The following is a 16,185-nucleotide window of genomic DNA, read 5'->3' as shown; positions in this document are numbered from 1 at the left end:
GAACAAAAATCTCCAACCACATTACACTGAGCACTGGTGAGAAGGGAAGAAGTTTGGGGTGAAACTGGAAAGACACAACACAACCAGGGCAGACAAATGATATGCTTAGTTATTATTTTTACATTTTTTTCAGTTACTCCTATTGTCCACCAGTAGTGGCTAGTCAAGTGTATTTGAGAGCTCAGTATATACATATGCTGCATTTACATAGTAATTTATTTGCACAGGCACATGTATGTGTGTTTGTGTGTGTATAGTTTTATATATTTACACACATCCACAGAGCTCATGATATATATGATCAGATCCGCAACTGGTGTAAATTGTCATCATTCCACTGAAGTCACCTATCATAACTTACACTCATTAAGTACCTGTCCCATAGTGTGTTTGTGTGTATGTACTGTGACAGGGTCGGGCCAGATGGCTATAGGAGAGTAATAGAAGGCAGATATATTAGCCCCAGGCTAAGTAGGTCCCTTTTCCCTGGGTAAGGTAACAGGGAAGGTTCCAGAACAATCAGATTGGAAACAATTAAGACAGGCTGATTAGAACACCTGCAGCCAATCAAGAAGCTACTAGAATCAATTAAGGCAGGCTAATCAGGGCACCTGGGTTTTAAAAAGGAGCTCACTGCAGTATGTGGTGTGCATGTGAGGAGCTGGGAGCAGAAGGCGCTAGGAGCTGAGAGTGAGAACGCATACTGTTGGAGGACTGAGGTGTACAAGCATTGTCAGATACCAGGAGGAAGGTCCTATGGTGAGGATAAAGAAGGTGTTGGGAGGAGGCCATGGGGAAGTAGCCCAGGGAGTTGTAGCTGTCACACAGCTGTTCCAGGAGGCATGCTAGACAGCTGCCTTCCACAGGGCCCTGGGCTGGAACCTGGAGTAGAGGGCAGGCCCGGCTTCCCCCCAAACCTCCCAACTCCTGGTCAGACACAGGAGGAGTCGACCTGGACTGTGGGTTCCGAAAAATGGCCAAGCTGAGGGCTGCCGTGAAGCTCCAAGGCGAGCAAATCCGCCAGTAAGCGCAAGACCCACCAAGGTAGAGCAGAAACCTTGTCACAGTACATACATACATATATACACAAACACACACACACACACACACTATATCACTATATATATTGTATATTATGAGTACTCTGCATATATTACACACACATAAGCATAAGCTAAAAGTGTATATGCGGGGTGGTAATATATATTTCCAGACGACACACTTGGAAGTATAGGTTATCGGTTTTTTCTTTGTTGTGCTCATGTTCTAATTTGCCATATTTTAATGGTTTACCAAATGAACTTTGCAGAAATAATTAACAATTTGTCAACGTTCTTTGGAGAAATGTGAAGAAAAAAAGGCAGTAATTACTTTTGTATGAAAACAGCCAGAAAATAGCAAAATAAAGAAAACAATAATATTGACAAATTAAAACTTGGAGTTGGAACAAACTCAAAATTGTTGTTCAGTCATGTCTCGTGCCTGTTGTATTTTATTTGTGAGGCTTTGAAATTCCATTCTTCTCTTTATTTTCTGTACAGTGAGCTCATTATTTTAACCCAAGATTGATTCCTCTGAACAATTTTTGCTAAGTAAAAACACAATGTAATTCTTCAGTGGCTGAAACTGTGAGAAGCAGCTCAAATTAAAGATCACGAAAATGCAAAGAAAAAAAATTGTATAAAAATAAATAAATAAAGGAAAAGACGGCAAAATGCTTGCAATTAGACAGGATGAAAAATCTAAAAAGAAATTAAATTTAGTTGTAATACATTTCCCATTCTTTTCTTCAGGAAAATTACAACTGAAGTGTTTTTTTTCCTGTAATTTAAATGTTAAGCTGCCAGATGTGTGTCTCATGCTTGAAGAGTCGAAGCTTTGCATTATTTAGCATATTAAGATTCACAGAATTTAAAAAAGGGCTCCTTTATTGCCTGGAGGTTCTAATTAAGTAAACCTTAGCTTGGTACATTTAAAACTTGCAATACAAGAGATTTTGCTTCCTTTTTTTTTTTCTGCAGCCAAGTCAAATCAACATAATAAATACAGAAAATACTTAAGATGATATAATTTTTCTTTGGCTTGAGGAATTAAACCTATCTATTATTTTAAGAAGTTTTTAATAGAGGCCAGCAATCAAAAAGACATCTAAAGGCTCCAGTCTACTTTTTAATCACAGAAGTTGTTCTTAGTTACTGGGGGGAAATGTGTCTTATAAAAACTGAGCTATGTAAAAAAAAATTATTCTACACACAAAACAAAGTAGCTCCAAGAAAGAAACAACAAGAATTGCACAGCTCTTCTTTATTAAAATGCATTTTGCTTTTTTATAACACTTTATAATTGACCACAAAAACACTAATAAAGCACTAATTAGTCACCATATCAGCAATTTGATGGTTGAAATAGTTGGAACAGTTGTACTGCAAACTATAATACCGTAACACAGAAATTCTTTTGACACACAGCATCCATAAATCATGCCCTTAAATACCATTATTTTTGTTATTTTAGAAAATGTCAAAGGTGTCAACTTTTTCCAGATATACCACTTAGCAGTGACTCAGTAAATTGACTCAAAATACATTCTGCTCCTGACAGTTAGGGACACACAATACAGTTCCCTATATAGATGAACAGCTTCAAGAAGAGAACATAACAAAATAGAAGTAGCAAGGACAAATATTACCACTATGCTAAAGTTCAACAGCATACATGAAATTTCTATGTTCTCAGAAATACATGTACGAATTTTGCTAGGCTCTGATTAAGACAGTAAAAACATATGTCAGCCACACTACTATAAATCTATGACCAAGTGCTCTTACTAAGAACTCTAGCAGATTCCAAAATAAAAGTAATGGTGTACATTTGAATAAGTGAAAAAATGAACTGATGATGCTTTTTCGCTGCCAGTGTAGACTGGACTTGTTAATAGTAGCAGCTGGACTCAGAGAGCAATGGTCAGACGAAGTTAATTTCTAGACCTTCATAATGCTGGGGGGGGCAATCTCTGATCTTGGTGATATAAAGTACTGAAGAGCCAGTTAAAATTCTACACATCCCAGACCCCATTTGGGACACAAACTGTACGTCACCTATAAAAAGTTCCTCAGAATGCTGGGGGATCCACATTTTTAAAACTGGGGTGGAAAGGGAAGAGAGGTTCAAAACTAAAATGATTTTGCTGCTTTGTCGTGCATCTCGGGCATCAGCTGTACCCCATGCCTCCAGGAGGAGATGCCTATGGATAAGCCTTGGTAATGAAGGAAGTATTTTGATTCCTTATTCCCTGTTGGAAGCAATACATCCTTCACTCCCATCTGCACACAATGTGCTGTGCTTGATGGATGTTACCCTCTGGGTTGAGTGAGTCAGGAATCTCCTGTGACTAGCATTCCACTTTCTAGTTGGGAGTTCCAATCTGAGGATTTCTCTTGAAGACCTAACAGTGTATGCTCTCATGCTGCTGAGAGGAGCGCAGGGAGGCTGTGCACTGAATGCAAATCAAGGACTGTCCCCACGGAAGCCACAGTTGATTAAAATTGAAGTGGCTATTACGCACTTTTGCCTACTATGAAAGATATAAGATGAGAAAAACAAAGGTGACTTACTTGATGCAAGAGAAACAGTCAAGATACACAGTCAGTATTATGAGGAATAGTTTTTGAAGGTTAAAAATATGGAGAAAAAGAAACAGGATGGTCCTCAGCTAGAAAATGCTTGCTCTCCATATGACTAAAGCTGGGTGAAAAACTGGTTTTTCAGTCCATTGGCAATTGTGAAAAGTTGAATAAAAATAGTTTTTGGCTGGATGGAAAACAAAAATATGCAAAATGTTTGGCACATTGAAAAGTTGGTCAAAATTTTGCTTTGGGGGTATAACTAAATATCTCATTTTGACAAAATTGAAACATATTGTTGAGATTTTGAGCATTTTTAAACATTTTTGAAATTTGTTTAAATAAAAGTAAAGGAAGCTTTGAAATGAACAGTCATTTTGAATAAAAAAAATCAAAATATTTTGTTTAGAAAATGATAAAGTAAAACATTTTTATTTCTAATTTTGAAGGTTTCTTTTTTAAACAAACAATTCAGCAAAATCAGCATGAATTTGAAAATGTTTTGGTGTCACTGTATCTGCATATTTCACTTTAAAAAAAAACGTGTTTTGCAAAAAGTTTTGCCAGCTCTACATATCAGCCAATTCTGATTTTGCTTATGCTCGTTTTACACCAGTTTAACTCCACTGACTTTTTAATTGAGTTACTCCTGATTTACACTGGTGTGAGTCGGAGAAGGATCAGGCCCAGCGTCTTCTGGTTTCCACAACTGTTCTTTCAGTTCTGGAGGCATGGATTTTAGAAGCATGACACCCAGACAAAAGACATGGAAGCAACTACCTAAGGTAAGTTATTACATGAGTAATAGAACAGATCATGTACTATAGACTAAATCCTGCTTCTACAATACAATGAGGGAAATCAATGGGGTTGCAAGCATATAAAAAACAGAAGAATTTCAATTATTGCTGTAAGTTGTTAGTGTAAGCAGAATTTGCCCATTTGTATGAATTAATCCAATCTTGAACACATGAGGAGTGGATTGGGAGAGAAAGAGAAGGAAACAGCCTGGTTCAGCCATCTGAGACCCTACCTGTGTGGAACTCCTGGCTACAAAGAAAGAAGGGCAAATATTCTTCTACTCAAATGTGTCACTTTGTTCCCTTTAAAATGACGCCTGCAAGGAATTATTAATGGAAGTAGCTTTTGGAGTTTTTTCCCCCCATGTAATTACTTTTACATCAGTATGTAACAATAAAACACAAGCAAGCAGCATGTAAGAAGCCAAAGTACCGCAGCAGCAGTATAGTGAGGAATGCTGTGATGAAGGCCAACGGTCTTTTCACAATTACTTCATAAGTCAACTGTGAGCATACACGTCACCTCTCCAACAGAAACTTTTGCCACTAACACAAATATAAATTTTTAATCCTACCAAGCAACTGGTTTCTGACTGGAATAACAAAGATGTTGTGGGGCCAGATTGCTCTGTTGATTTTCGAGGGGTGAGGGCAGTGAATGAGTGTTGACTTCCTAAAGTGACAGATTCTCATACCTTCTCCTGAACACACAGACGAGATTTTCATTAGTGCAATTATTTGCAGATTGGCTTTTGCATCCCATCTTTGCTTAGCTCACTTATCCACCTTCCTGCCAATGATTTTTTACTTGGAATAAAATGTGATAATGTAACACACAACTTCCTTGTCTTCATAGGTAGTCCTCCATCCCAAAGAAAAACCACTGCCCAATATGAATATGGACTTGCACACACATATACATTTATTCAGCCCAGTGAACAAGGGACATTGCCAGGAATACTGATGCAGGAGAGAAAAAAGAACATAGTGACCCATGAATATAAATGACCAAATAAAATAAAAGAATGTAAAAATGTCACAGAAACACCCAACATAATCAGATGTTGTCAGTGCACTCCACACACACCTTGTAATTACTAACACATTTGGCCTACTGATATATTTTAAAGAGAGAAGCAAACCACATTTGTACCTTTTTGTTGAGGCTTCTTTTGATCCTTCACTTTTAATTTAAACTCTTCCATTGCCTCCTCTGCCTAGTGAGATAATTGAGAAGTGATATCATTGAGACTTTTGAGGGATTTTTTCTAAACAAATGTAGGCAGATCTGTTTTTAAACTTTTAGTAAATTAAATAATATGATAGAAAGTCTAACCTGCTGGAAACGTTTTAAACTTTTCTCTTCTCTTTTCCTCCTAGTTTCTTTTGACACAAACTCTTCTCTTCCTTTCACAGCATTAAACGGCTTTCCCACTTCCTTTACAACAGTGGGAATACTTCCCTTATGGGTGTCAGGATCTCTCCAAGAGGTCAAAGGTTGCCCTGCAGAGGAAATGACAAGCTGTGAAATGTAAAAGAACAATTCCTTCCACATGTTTCTTTGCCCAGGGAGCAGTAAGGGCTTGCCAGCTACCATCACTTTGGGATGAGCCAGGTCTTTGCATAGCAGTCCTGTCAAACATAATTTACAATTAAAGACCTGCACAACTCTTTAAAACTTTACAATTCCAGTGAGTTTCACAATTATTTACTGATGCTGAGTGGTGCAAACTAATGTTATCGTCAACAGCCGAGGAGGGAGGCAAAGAAAAGAAAGGTTGAAAAGCTCTCTAAGTTATACAATTAAATGATAAAATGGTATACATGAAAATGGTACCTCAGTATAACATATATTCCCATTATAAACCACAGTTTGGGGAATTCACAAAAAAGTCTCAGCTGTTTCAACTTTTCTCCAGTTGATGCATGTGACACACAAGCTGCCAAGCTTGATAGCTGGATTTTCAAACAAAAAATGAGTTAGAAAAATAAACTAGCTATTTGTTCATTGCATAGTGGTGAAAACAGGTGTCTTTAAAACAGTTTTGAAAGGATTTGGGGGTTGGTTTCTTTTCAATCTTAAGGGAAAAAAGGGTGTACTTTTGAGAAAGGAAAAAATTATAGATTGCTAGTAGAGCTGCATGCAACTTTCATGGGGGGAGTTGGTCCAAAGACTCCAGAGGTCAGTGGGAGTCTTTCTCTAGTACTGACTCAATGGGCTTGGATCAGGCCTATCGTGACATTTTGTTATGAACCCAAGATGCAAGCCAGCCTCACCTCAATGTTCATGAATCTCAGTGAAATTTTCAACAGACCTGGACTGAATTTCTAGTGTGTAGCCTGGCTTATGGTTTTGGTTAGAAACCACAGGATGGTATTTTCAGGGGAGTTTCATTTTGAGTTCTGGGTTTCAGCCCATTTCTAAACTTAAAGCAATACCCCTGTGTGAGAAGCCACAAACCCTATAAGTGTGTGAACACTATCAACAGTTCCCCTGAATCTTGCGATCTGAAACTACTGAGTTTTGCACAACTGTGAATGAATCCCTTTGAACCAGCTGGCACATTCACATTCCAAATATGAGGCTCTGTCCTCCACTCACACTGTTGGAATTTAGAAAATGGTGTGTTCTCCAGGGATTGTATACCAGATTTTACAGAGTTTCATGGGAGTCACAAAAACCCACCAAATGGTGATTTCAAAATGAACACAGTTCTTTATCACGAAGGCATTCAGAGGTATTTAAAAATGGAGAGGATTGTTTTGAGGGGGAAAACAGACTACAGATTTGGCCACAGGCCATACCACCGGCAAAACAACAACCCCCCCCCCCCCAAAATAAGCAAACACTGGTGTGGGTTTCAGAGTAACAGCCGTGTTTTAGTCTGTATTCGCAAAAAGAAAAGGAGTACTTGTGGCACCTTAGAGACTAACCAATTTATGTGAGCATAAGCTTTCGTGAGCTACAGCTCACTTCCGATGAAGTGAGCTGTAGCTCACGAAAGCTTATGCTCACATAAATTGGTTAGTCTCTAAGGTGCCACAAGTACTCCTTTTCTTTTTACTGGTGTGGGTTGCAGTTCATAGATCCCACAGTGCAGGCTTCCTTGGGACTCTTAGGTCCATTAGCTTTCTGAAATAATAGCATCTATGTTATGGCAGCATGCAGGGTTATGTACACAACGGGCCAAATTCTACTCTGTTTTGCTGGTGGAAACCTGAAGTAATCTCAATGAAAAAATCCTACCATCTTGTGTTCTAAACTATTTGTTCTTTTGGGGCAGGGACTAGCCTTATTATATGTTGGTGCAGTACCTAGCATACTTGACAAAGGTCTCTAGGTACCACCACGATACAAATGTTACATTAGCAATAATAATAAATTAGTAGTGTTACCCTAATGTAATTCAGGAACCACGAACGGCAAAATTTTATTCTAAATGTCAGAAAAGGAGGGGATCAATGCATCCCTGGTTTTAAAGCTGTTTTGTTTGCTCATCTATCATATTGTGTACAAAATAAGCTTCCATATTTTAAGAAAGAGGAGTGGCACAGCGATGGGTGAGAAACATCTGAAAGAGTGCTGTTTATGTCATAACAAATGCACAGTGAAATTACCTACCTGAGTTTGAGTCAAAGATCAAAAGGTGCGTGAGCTTGAGAACAAATACAAAAATGACTCATATAACTCTTAAAATATCATATTACTTTAGTGAGGGTGAAAGATCTGCCCCTCATGGGACACCTTTAAGCACTAAGGTGGTCTTTTTCACAAACCAAAGGCTCTACCCTACTGCCACTGAAATCATTGGGAGTCTTGCCATTGACTTTGACGTGAGCCAAAATGGGCTCTGAAAGATGATGTTCTGTTTGGGCCTGATGTACATTTTACTATGGAGATTCTCATATATGAAGAAGTTTTAATCTATTTAGAAGAGTAAGTCAACCAGAACAAGGCCAGTTAGGCCAATTCTGAGACAGAGGTTTCAGAATGGGAGGGGATAAACGCACCAACTTTGCTGGCAGTTGAATCCAATTTTCCTAGGTGAGGTTTTGCTAAAATAGCTGTGGTCATCCTCCATCACATACAACAAACACATGCCCTTCATGGCTAATGAAAGCCCGTGGAGAGGTTTTTGGTCCATTTTTGACAGAGATTCTTAATGCTTCCCTTTGAGAGGGCAAGATGCCAAACAGTATAAAGCAAACGGTGGCAAGAACTTTTTTCAACAAGACAATACTTAAAACTCACAGGAGCAGAGAGTCTGCTTCCTCTACGACTCCAAGCAATGACCAGAACCCAAAAGGGGTAGGGAGAAGGCAGGGCTGTAGTACTATCACCCCTCCACACTGGTCTGTGAAACAGGATGGACGGATGCATTGGTGGAGTCATTAGCACAGTGTAGCCTGTAAACACCCTATGCACCCAAGGGAGCTCTGGGAAGAATTGTCATTCCCTGAACTGCAATCCCCACCCCCACCCCCCCGCCACCTGAGCTCCCCCACGCACACACCTCAATACATGACTGTGCTTAAAATAAGCACAATGTAGCCCTCAACTAGTGGCAGTGATGTGAAGGTTTTTAACTTTACTTTCTAAAAGCAAGAAAAAAATGAGCAGTAAGGCTAAAATGCCTTCTCTTAACCTGCCCTATTTTGTTAATGTATTTCAGCGGCACATATGGTACAGCTATGTAAAATCACTCACTATTTAGACTACCACAGTGGAGTGAGTTAAAGACAGAGCATCAGTCGTACATTTAGAATGTTCTCGCTTTTTCTGGCTTGTGTCTCAACCTTCATGTCACTTGAACATAGCTCTTTGCAGCTTAACAGATATAATGCAGTATTTATAGAGCATATCAGTGTGCGACAGCTTGCCGCAGATCATAAACACATTTTTCTGTTGGAAATATTGGAGTCATGATTTTCACCACGTGATCTCCAGTTCCCTACGGTTTGCTCCTTTAATTGTAAATAGCCAGAAAGTCATCAAGCTAGCATTTAATAAACTTTTAATTTGAAATGGATTACCACATGTTGTGTTTGTTTACCCATTATTAAATCTCTTAGCAACACATCACCAGCAGAAACAGCATACTGTAGCACCGCACAGATACATTAGAAAACAAACCCATGGGGGTTATTAACAGCTAATAATATCTTTAAAGAAGGCTCCAAGAAAAATAAATAAATATAAACGATGTAGAAAATTATTCCTAGAGATTGTGGTTGTGTAAATCTACACAGGCTGGAGAGTACAGCTCTCCCATGATCAGCTTATCAGCCTGCTTCACAGATCTATGTACGGAACAGCACACGCACTAATGCTCCTCTGTAGTTCTCAAAACTTACATCATTCAAAACTTTTTGATATGCTTGTGACACATTGCGTGTGTGTGTGTGTTTGTTTCTGATGATGGCACCTGGCCTCTTGCCAATTTTTTTCAGTGTGTGTACGTACATGAGATGAAGAATTAATAATGGTGGGAATGATCTTGGTTTGTTAATTATTTGCCACTCTCTATGTTTACTTGCAAAATTATAAATTACTTGGGGGCAGTACGTCTTGGATACCACATGCAAATGCCATACATGAGTAGGTGTCTGCCTCTGGAAGGTGGCAACTGCATACATGTTATGTGAAGAGGTCTTACTCCCCTACTTAGTATAAGTCTAAGCACTCTCAGCTGCAGATACCACAGGCCATATAAATCCCCAAGGGGGTCACAGTACAAGTTCTGCTGGGCTCTAAAGTGGCCCAATAATAATAGTTGGTAACTATCCTGCAAAACTCATCTTCCTTGCCCACTGCTCTACGTCAGCTGCTTCCTCAAATGCTCCAACTGGCTTCTTTTCACCTCACACCTCAAATCTAAACTTCTCGATCTTCTGCACAAATTGACTCATTCTTATATGCAGGTTATCATCTTTTCCGACTCCTGACTCCCTCCCTCTCCTGCACCCAAGTCTTCCACCTTCCCACACTTTTTTTTTCTGTTCTCAAACAACTAAGGCAACTTTGTGTTCAAGAACGAAACTCTTTAATGGTTAAGATACACACGAGACACAAATGGAAAGCAGAAGCTACTGTGGAGCTGCAGCGTCCAGCTAATTAACGGAGGCAGCACGGGGAAGTGCCTGCCTGCCAAAAGAAGATGATCTTTGATCTCTGCAGCCACCGCCCATCTGCTTACATAGAAAATTCAGCCACACAGAAGACTGCTCTGGCACCCTTCTCATGTTTGTCTTTATGGAGGAGGAACAGGATCTATTTGAGTGGAGCACTATCAGAAAAGTCTGGTGTCTGGTCAAAAAAGAACTAGATAACTTCATGGAAGATAGATCCATCAAAGGGTATTAGCCAGGATGGTCAGGGATTTAACCCCATGCTATGAGCGTCCCTTGCCTCTGACTATCAGAAGCTGGGAGTGGGTGACAGGGGATGGATCACTTGATGCTTGCCTGTTCTGTTCATTCCCTCTGAAGCACCTGTTATTGGCCACTGTCGGAAGGCAGGATACCGGGCTAGGTGGACCTTTGGTCTGACCCACGATGGCCGTTCTTAAGTTCTTATGGTCAGTGAGGCTGCTTCAGAAGACTCAATGGGTATGTCTACACTGCTGCTGGGAGCAAGACTCATGTTAGCTCTATTGAGCTAGTGTGCAAAAAATAGCAGGATGGATGTTGTGGCTTTGGTGGAGACTCAGACACAGCCTTCTGTGCTCAGACCCAGAGGGTCAGCCCAGACTGCCCCCTGAGCCACAATGACAGGGATTGCTGGAATGCCACCTGTAATACATATTGATCTATATTACCTAAGGAGAAAGTTTCCAGGTGATACTAATTTAGCAAGAAAAGTAATGGCTAACCAACCTTGAAAAGATGCTAAGGAGCATTTTGAGTGAGTGTCTGGATGTAGACATGAGCTTCTGAATCCAACATCTTGTGGTCCAGACATTTGTATCTTGTCTGAAACTCCATTCTTCTCACTAATGTTTGAATAAGCAAGAAATTCAGGTGGGAGCTGGAGATATGTCTTCTGCTCATCTGAATACCATGGTAGTTTAATAATCTAGTAAAAGATAAATCTGTTATCTGAATGGTTCAGCATTCCACAAAATCAAGACATCTTTATTCTTACACTGTGCTTAGGGCTTGTCTACACTGTCCTGCAGTTAGGACAACAGGAGTGTGAATAGTAGTGCACACCAAAGTGCTGTGCTGTAACTCTCCTGAGTGGACACTGCAGGCACAAAGTAAAAAGTTCCTAGTCCATGTTAACTTGTTAACTTAGTCCTCGTCCCAGTTTGCGTCAACGAAGTGCTGTTTCAAGAAGACTAAATTAACGCAAACTAGGAACTTGTTAGCTCTCACCTGCAGCATCCGCTCAAGGGAGTAACAGCACAGCCCTTTGGTGACCTCTGCTATTCACATCCCTGTAGTCTGAACTCCAGGGCAGTGCAGCCATAAACTCTAGAAGTTTAACAAGGCTGGCTTTAGGATTCTGGGGAGCTCCCATCCTCCCAAACACTTCTTTCTTCACAATTGCCCCCACTCCTTCCAGTATTCCGTCCCTTACCTAGCTCATGCTCTCCTTCTCATCTCATCAAAGCTCACAGACAGTAGCAGTTACCCACCCTCACATTTAATTCTGCTCTATTCAGCAAATCATGGGTTGTCGGAATCAATAGCACCTCTCAGCTACAGGATCTCAAACCTGGCTCAGAAGATCAAGGATGAATATGATTTTTCAAATCCAACAGTTTTCAATGTTTTGTTACTTTTTTTTTATAATGCTCCTAATATTAATATTTCTAATCATATTTGTCATTTACTTTTCTTTCTTATCAAAGACACTTCTTCAATATAAACTCTTATTCCTGGAAATGTATTCAAGTTATTATCATTACCTTTTACCCTGCTTTAAGATAACACTGGCTTTAAGTGTGTTCAAAGCAAACTGGAATCCATGGGGAGGGGTGTATGGCAGGCTTAAGGCTTCTTAATACAAACCTGAAAATAGAGGTTGCACAACCAGTGGTCTAAATCCAAAGAAATCAAATTTTCAATTTTTTTGAAGCGGTCAAATTTCGAATCATAATGGCCTCTGAGAAAAGGGCATTTAAACTTCCCCTGTAAAGTGTTGAAATTATTATCACAAAAAGGAAAAGCGCCCCATCCTACAGCACGGTCAATGAAAGTATTGGTCTCACGAAGAAGAAAGAGTTCGAAGAGGAGTATCATGCTCGGTTTCACCTCCTTTCTAGCCGGCAAAACCTAACAAGAGATAAAGGGAAAGAAAGTATTAGTTATGATCAGAGAAACAGTTTATCTGTCTGAGACTAAGTCTAACAAACTTCATACATGTGATCTAGTGTAACACACCGAAGAACACCTAGTTCACACATCTGAATGATTTCCACCATTTCTCTGATCAAAAGTGCAGTGTTGTATATTTTATTCATGCTATAATGTGTTTTCCTGCATGCTTTTTACCTGATTTTTTTAATAATCATGGAAAAGCTTTCATCACTATCAAATGCAAGCTAATAGAGTCAATAGAACATTTAAAACCTAACCAACTGTTGAATCTAAAGTAGGCCCTGATCATCTTGCAGGACTCTGATAGGGCCTACTCAAATTCCCCTCAGGGGCCTATTCTGTGTGGCTCTTGGCCTATGTGGCTTTGGAGAATTCATCTATTCCGACATCTCCATGCTATCCACTAAGTAAAGCCTGCCCCAGTCTAAAGGGTGGATTCACAAACTCCTCCCAACCCACTCATGGAAGTTATATTGGTAGAAAAGTGAGCTGCAGCCTACTCCCTCAAACAAAAATGGAGAGCCCATCTAATGAGGCATCTGAGTCCCAGAGTAGGAGTCATTAAGGACTTTGGGGTAGTAAAGTCTTACCCCATCAACAGGCTGGTAATTGCAATTCTAATGTTTCATGGGCTAGCCAAATCTGTTCTCATCACCTTGGAGACATGTAAAGGGTTACTTCGGCCCCAGGGCCCCAGAAAGTCATGGGTTCCCACGACAAGATCTGCAAATCAAGGATGAAGCAATATCCCTGAAGTAATAAATATATTTAAATCCCTTTTCCTTTGTGAAGCAATTCAAGTTCAGAAAAGAAACCGTGATCCTATGCCACAATTTTTACTATGCTATTGAAGTAATTTAAGGTTTGATCCTGTTCCTGTTGAATAGGACCAAGTTCCTTAATACTTTTTAGAAAAAATGAAACAAAAAACCCTAGGGGTTGTATTGTCGCATGTATAGGGTTGCCACCTTTATTGGTTTTACCAAGATCATCCTTTTTTTGAGATAGCTGTCTTGGGAAATCTGTATGGCTGCTCAGTACACACTGCCAGTTGTTCAATTTTAGGGGCTCAGGATCATCATGGATGTCCTGTTATTTCTGTACTTCAGAGGTGGTAACGCACCCCAACAGAAGCGTTGACAGACATGATGTTACCCAGGGTTCTGGAGAGTGCAAGGAGAAAAAGGTAACCACACCACTTTGGAAGAGGGTAAATCCTCTGTTCCCCTTTGTTCCTAACCAGTTCGGATGAATGATACAGGACAGGGGCCCGAGCCCCATCTCTTTTATATAGAGAGTATATATATATATAAGCATTTTATATTAGCACTCATCATTGTAGTATTTGAGTGCTTTCCCCATATTACTGTCCCCTTCGCGAAGGTTAATGGTGGTGGCAACACTTGTTCTGTGGAGTTCTTGTATGCACTGAGTATAAGGACTCCCACTGTACCCAGCCCCTGCTCTCCAGACCAGGCAGAGAGAGATGCTCATCGTTTGTTCTTTCTGTACCTTGTGCACCTGTATATACTTTTATGAGGACAAGATTTTCAAGAATGCCCAGTGTTGTTGGGTGCCTCAATTTTTGGGTGTGAAATGTGACACATCTTCAGAACTTTCTGAAAGCCAGACCCTTTGAAGCCATCTCAGGTTGGGAACCAAAAAAGAAGATATCTAAGATCACCAGTAACTTTTGAAAATCTTCACCTAAATAAATACCGTGCCCATAATACTTTAAATTAGTATAAATTTCTTCACTCAGATGAAGTTCAATAGTTGGTGTACCTGGTCCACTCTACATATTTAAATAACGTCTCATCCAAGGACATTTAGCTAAACACATGTGATGAAGCAACTTTCATTCATTTTTTAAAACATACAGGCATTGATTCTTTGTTCTAGCTTGCATGGTAGACCAGATAATAGGCATAGACAGCTAGCAAGCTACTAAGTTTTGGGTTTTTTTCTCTCTCAGTCTCTGGAGTAATGAAGGGCTCTTCTCATACAAATAACAGAAATGTAAGCAAGAAAAATGCTACATGTATATAGTCATGCTACATGTCATGATTTTTTTTAAAGGGGGAATATTAGTTATTATTTTAAAATACAGAGATTTACCTTCCTGTTTCAGGTTATAAATTGTGATTGGATGACGACAAAAGAGGGGAGATAATTTAAGGAAATCTCTTAAAACTATAAATATTATCATTATGTAGGTGTACTTTATATTAATTATGTAAATATATTCTAAGACTTTGTGCAGGCTTAAAAAGAAACAGAAGCATCTGTTGAAAAATGCCATAACCCTGTGGCAGCTGCTATTAAACCATTAACAGTATCAGGTTTCATTTAAACCAGATTTACCATTTTCTATAACAGCCCGTGGGAAAGCTAAAAACATTAGGCACAAATTACTGACAAAAGAGATCCTTAATCAAGCCATACATTTCATTTGGCTAGTCGGGTGCTAGATAGTAACCTTTGTGATACAAATAAAAAAAGTGATTACAAGGCTAAGGTCAAAGACAATTATCTGTACTGTTGAAAAGTTTTAAAGTATAAACAGCCGAAGTAACTGTCATATCACAGCAGAACTTTTAGTCTATTTCCTATTTGTGGGAAGGGGAGAATTACTATCTTTTTTATGATCCTTTAAGAACAAACTGCCCTCTGCCATGACATCTGTAACAAACTGGACAGTGGTTACACAGCTAGTGTGAGGGAAAGAAAGGTTATTTACCTATTATCAACTGGGGTTCTTCAAGATGAGTGGTTCCTATGGATTTTCACTGTGGGTGCACACGCACTCCATGTGTCAAAAATGTGAAGATTCTTCAGTAGCAGTGTCCATTGGTCTGTACCTGTGTCCTGTACCTCCTTATTCTCCAAACCAAGAGCATAAGGGGAAGCATGGACCAACCGTCTCGCCAGTTCCTTCTCTACTATGAATCACTCTAGGAAAGGATCTGAGCAGAGGGGAAGGAGGGTGAGACATGGAATACCCATAGGGACCAAATATTGCAGAGAACTCCAGTTACAATAGATAATTAACCTTTCTTTCTCCTTTGAGTGGTGGTTTCAATGGGTACTAACTGTGAGTGACTCACAAACAGCCTGGACTGCCAAAGAGTTTGATGTAAGGTGGGAAAACAAAAATCATGACCCTTTAGATTGAACAAAATACCTTATTTTTCCTGCCATCTCGGAGGTCGGAATATATGTAGCTGAGAGTATGGCAAAGTGTTTTGGCAGGTTACAATATGGCTTCATTAACAGGGCACACCACCTTGCTAGGACCTGCTAACTGGAGGATGTCCAGAAGCTTGTGAGAAGGGTCCTGAACTTCCTCTAGGGGGATCTGGAGAGAATCCTGAGGTGGTTCTGAAATTGCTTGAAATCATCAGAAAGGCAATAGCAAGGCCAGTGTCACTCCCTCA

This window comes from Lepidochelys olivacea (assembly GCF_965140295.1).
Source record: "Lepidochelys olivacea isolate rLepOli2 genome assembly, chromosome: 2".
NCBI lineage: Eukaryota > Metazoa > Chordata > Testudines > Cheloniidae > Lepidochelys > Lepidochelys olivacea.
Note: the sequence above shows the minus strand (reverse complement) of the source record.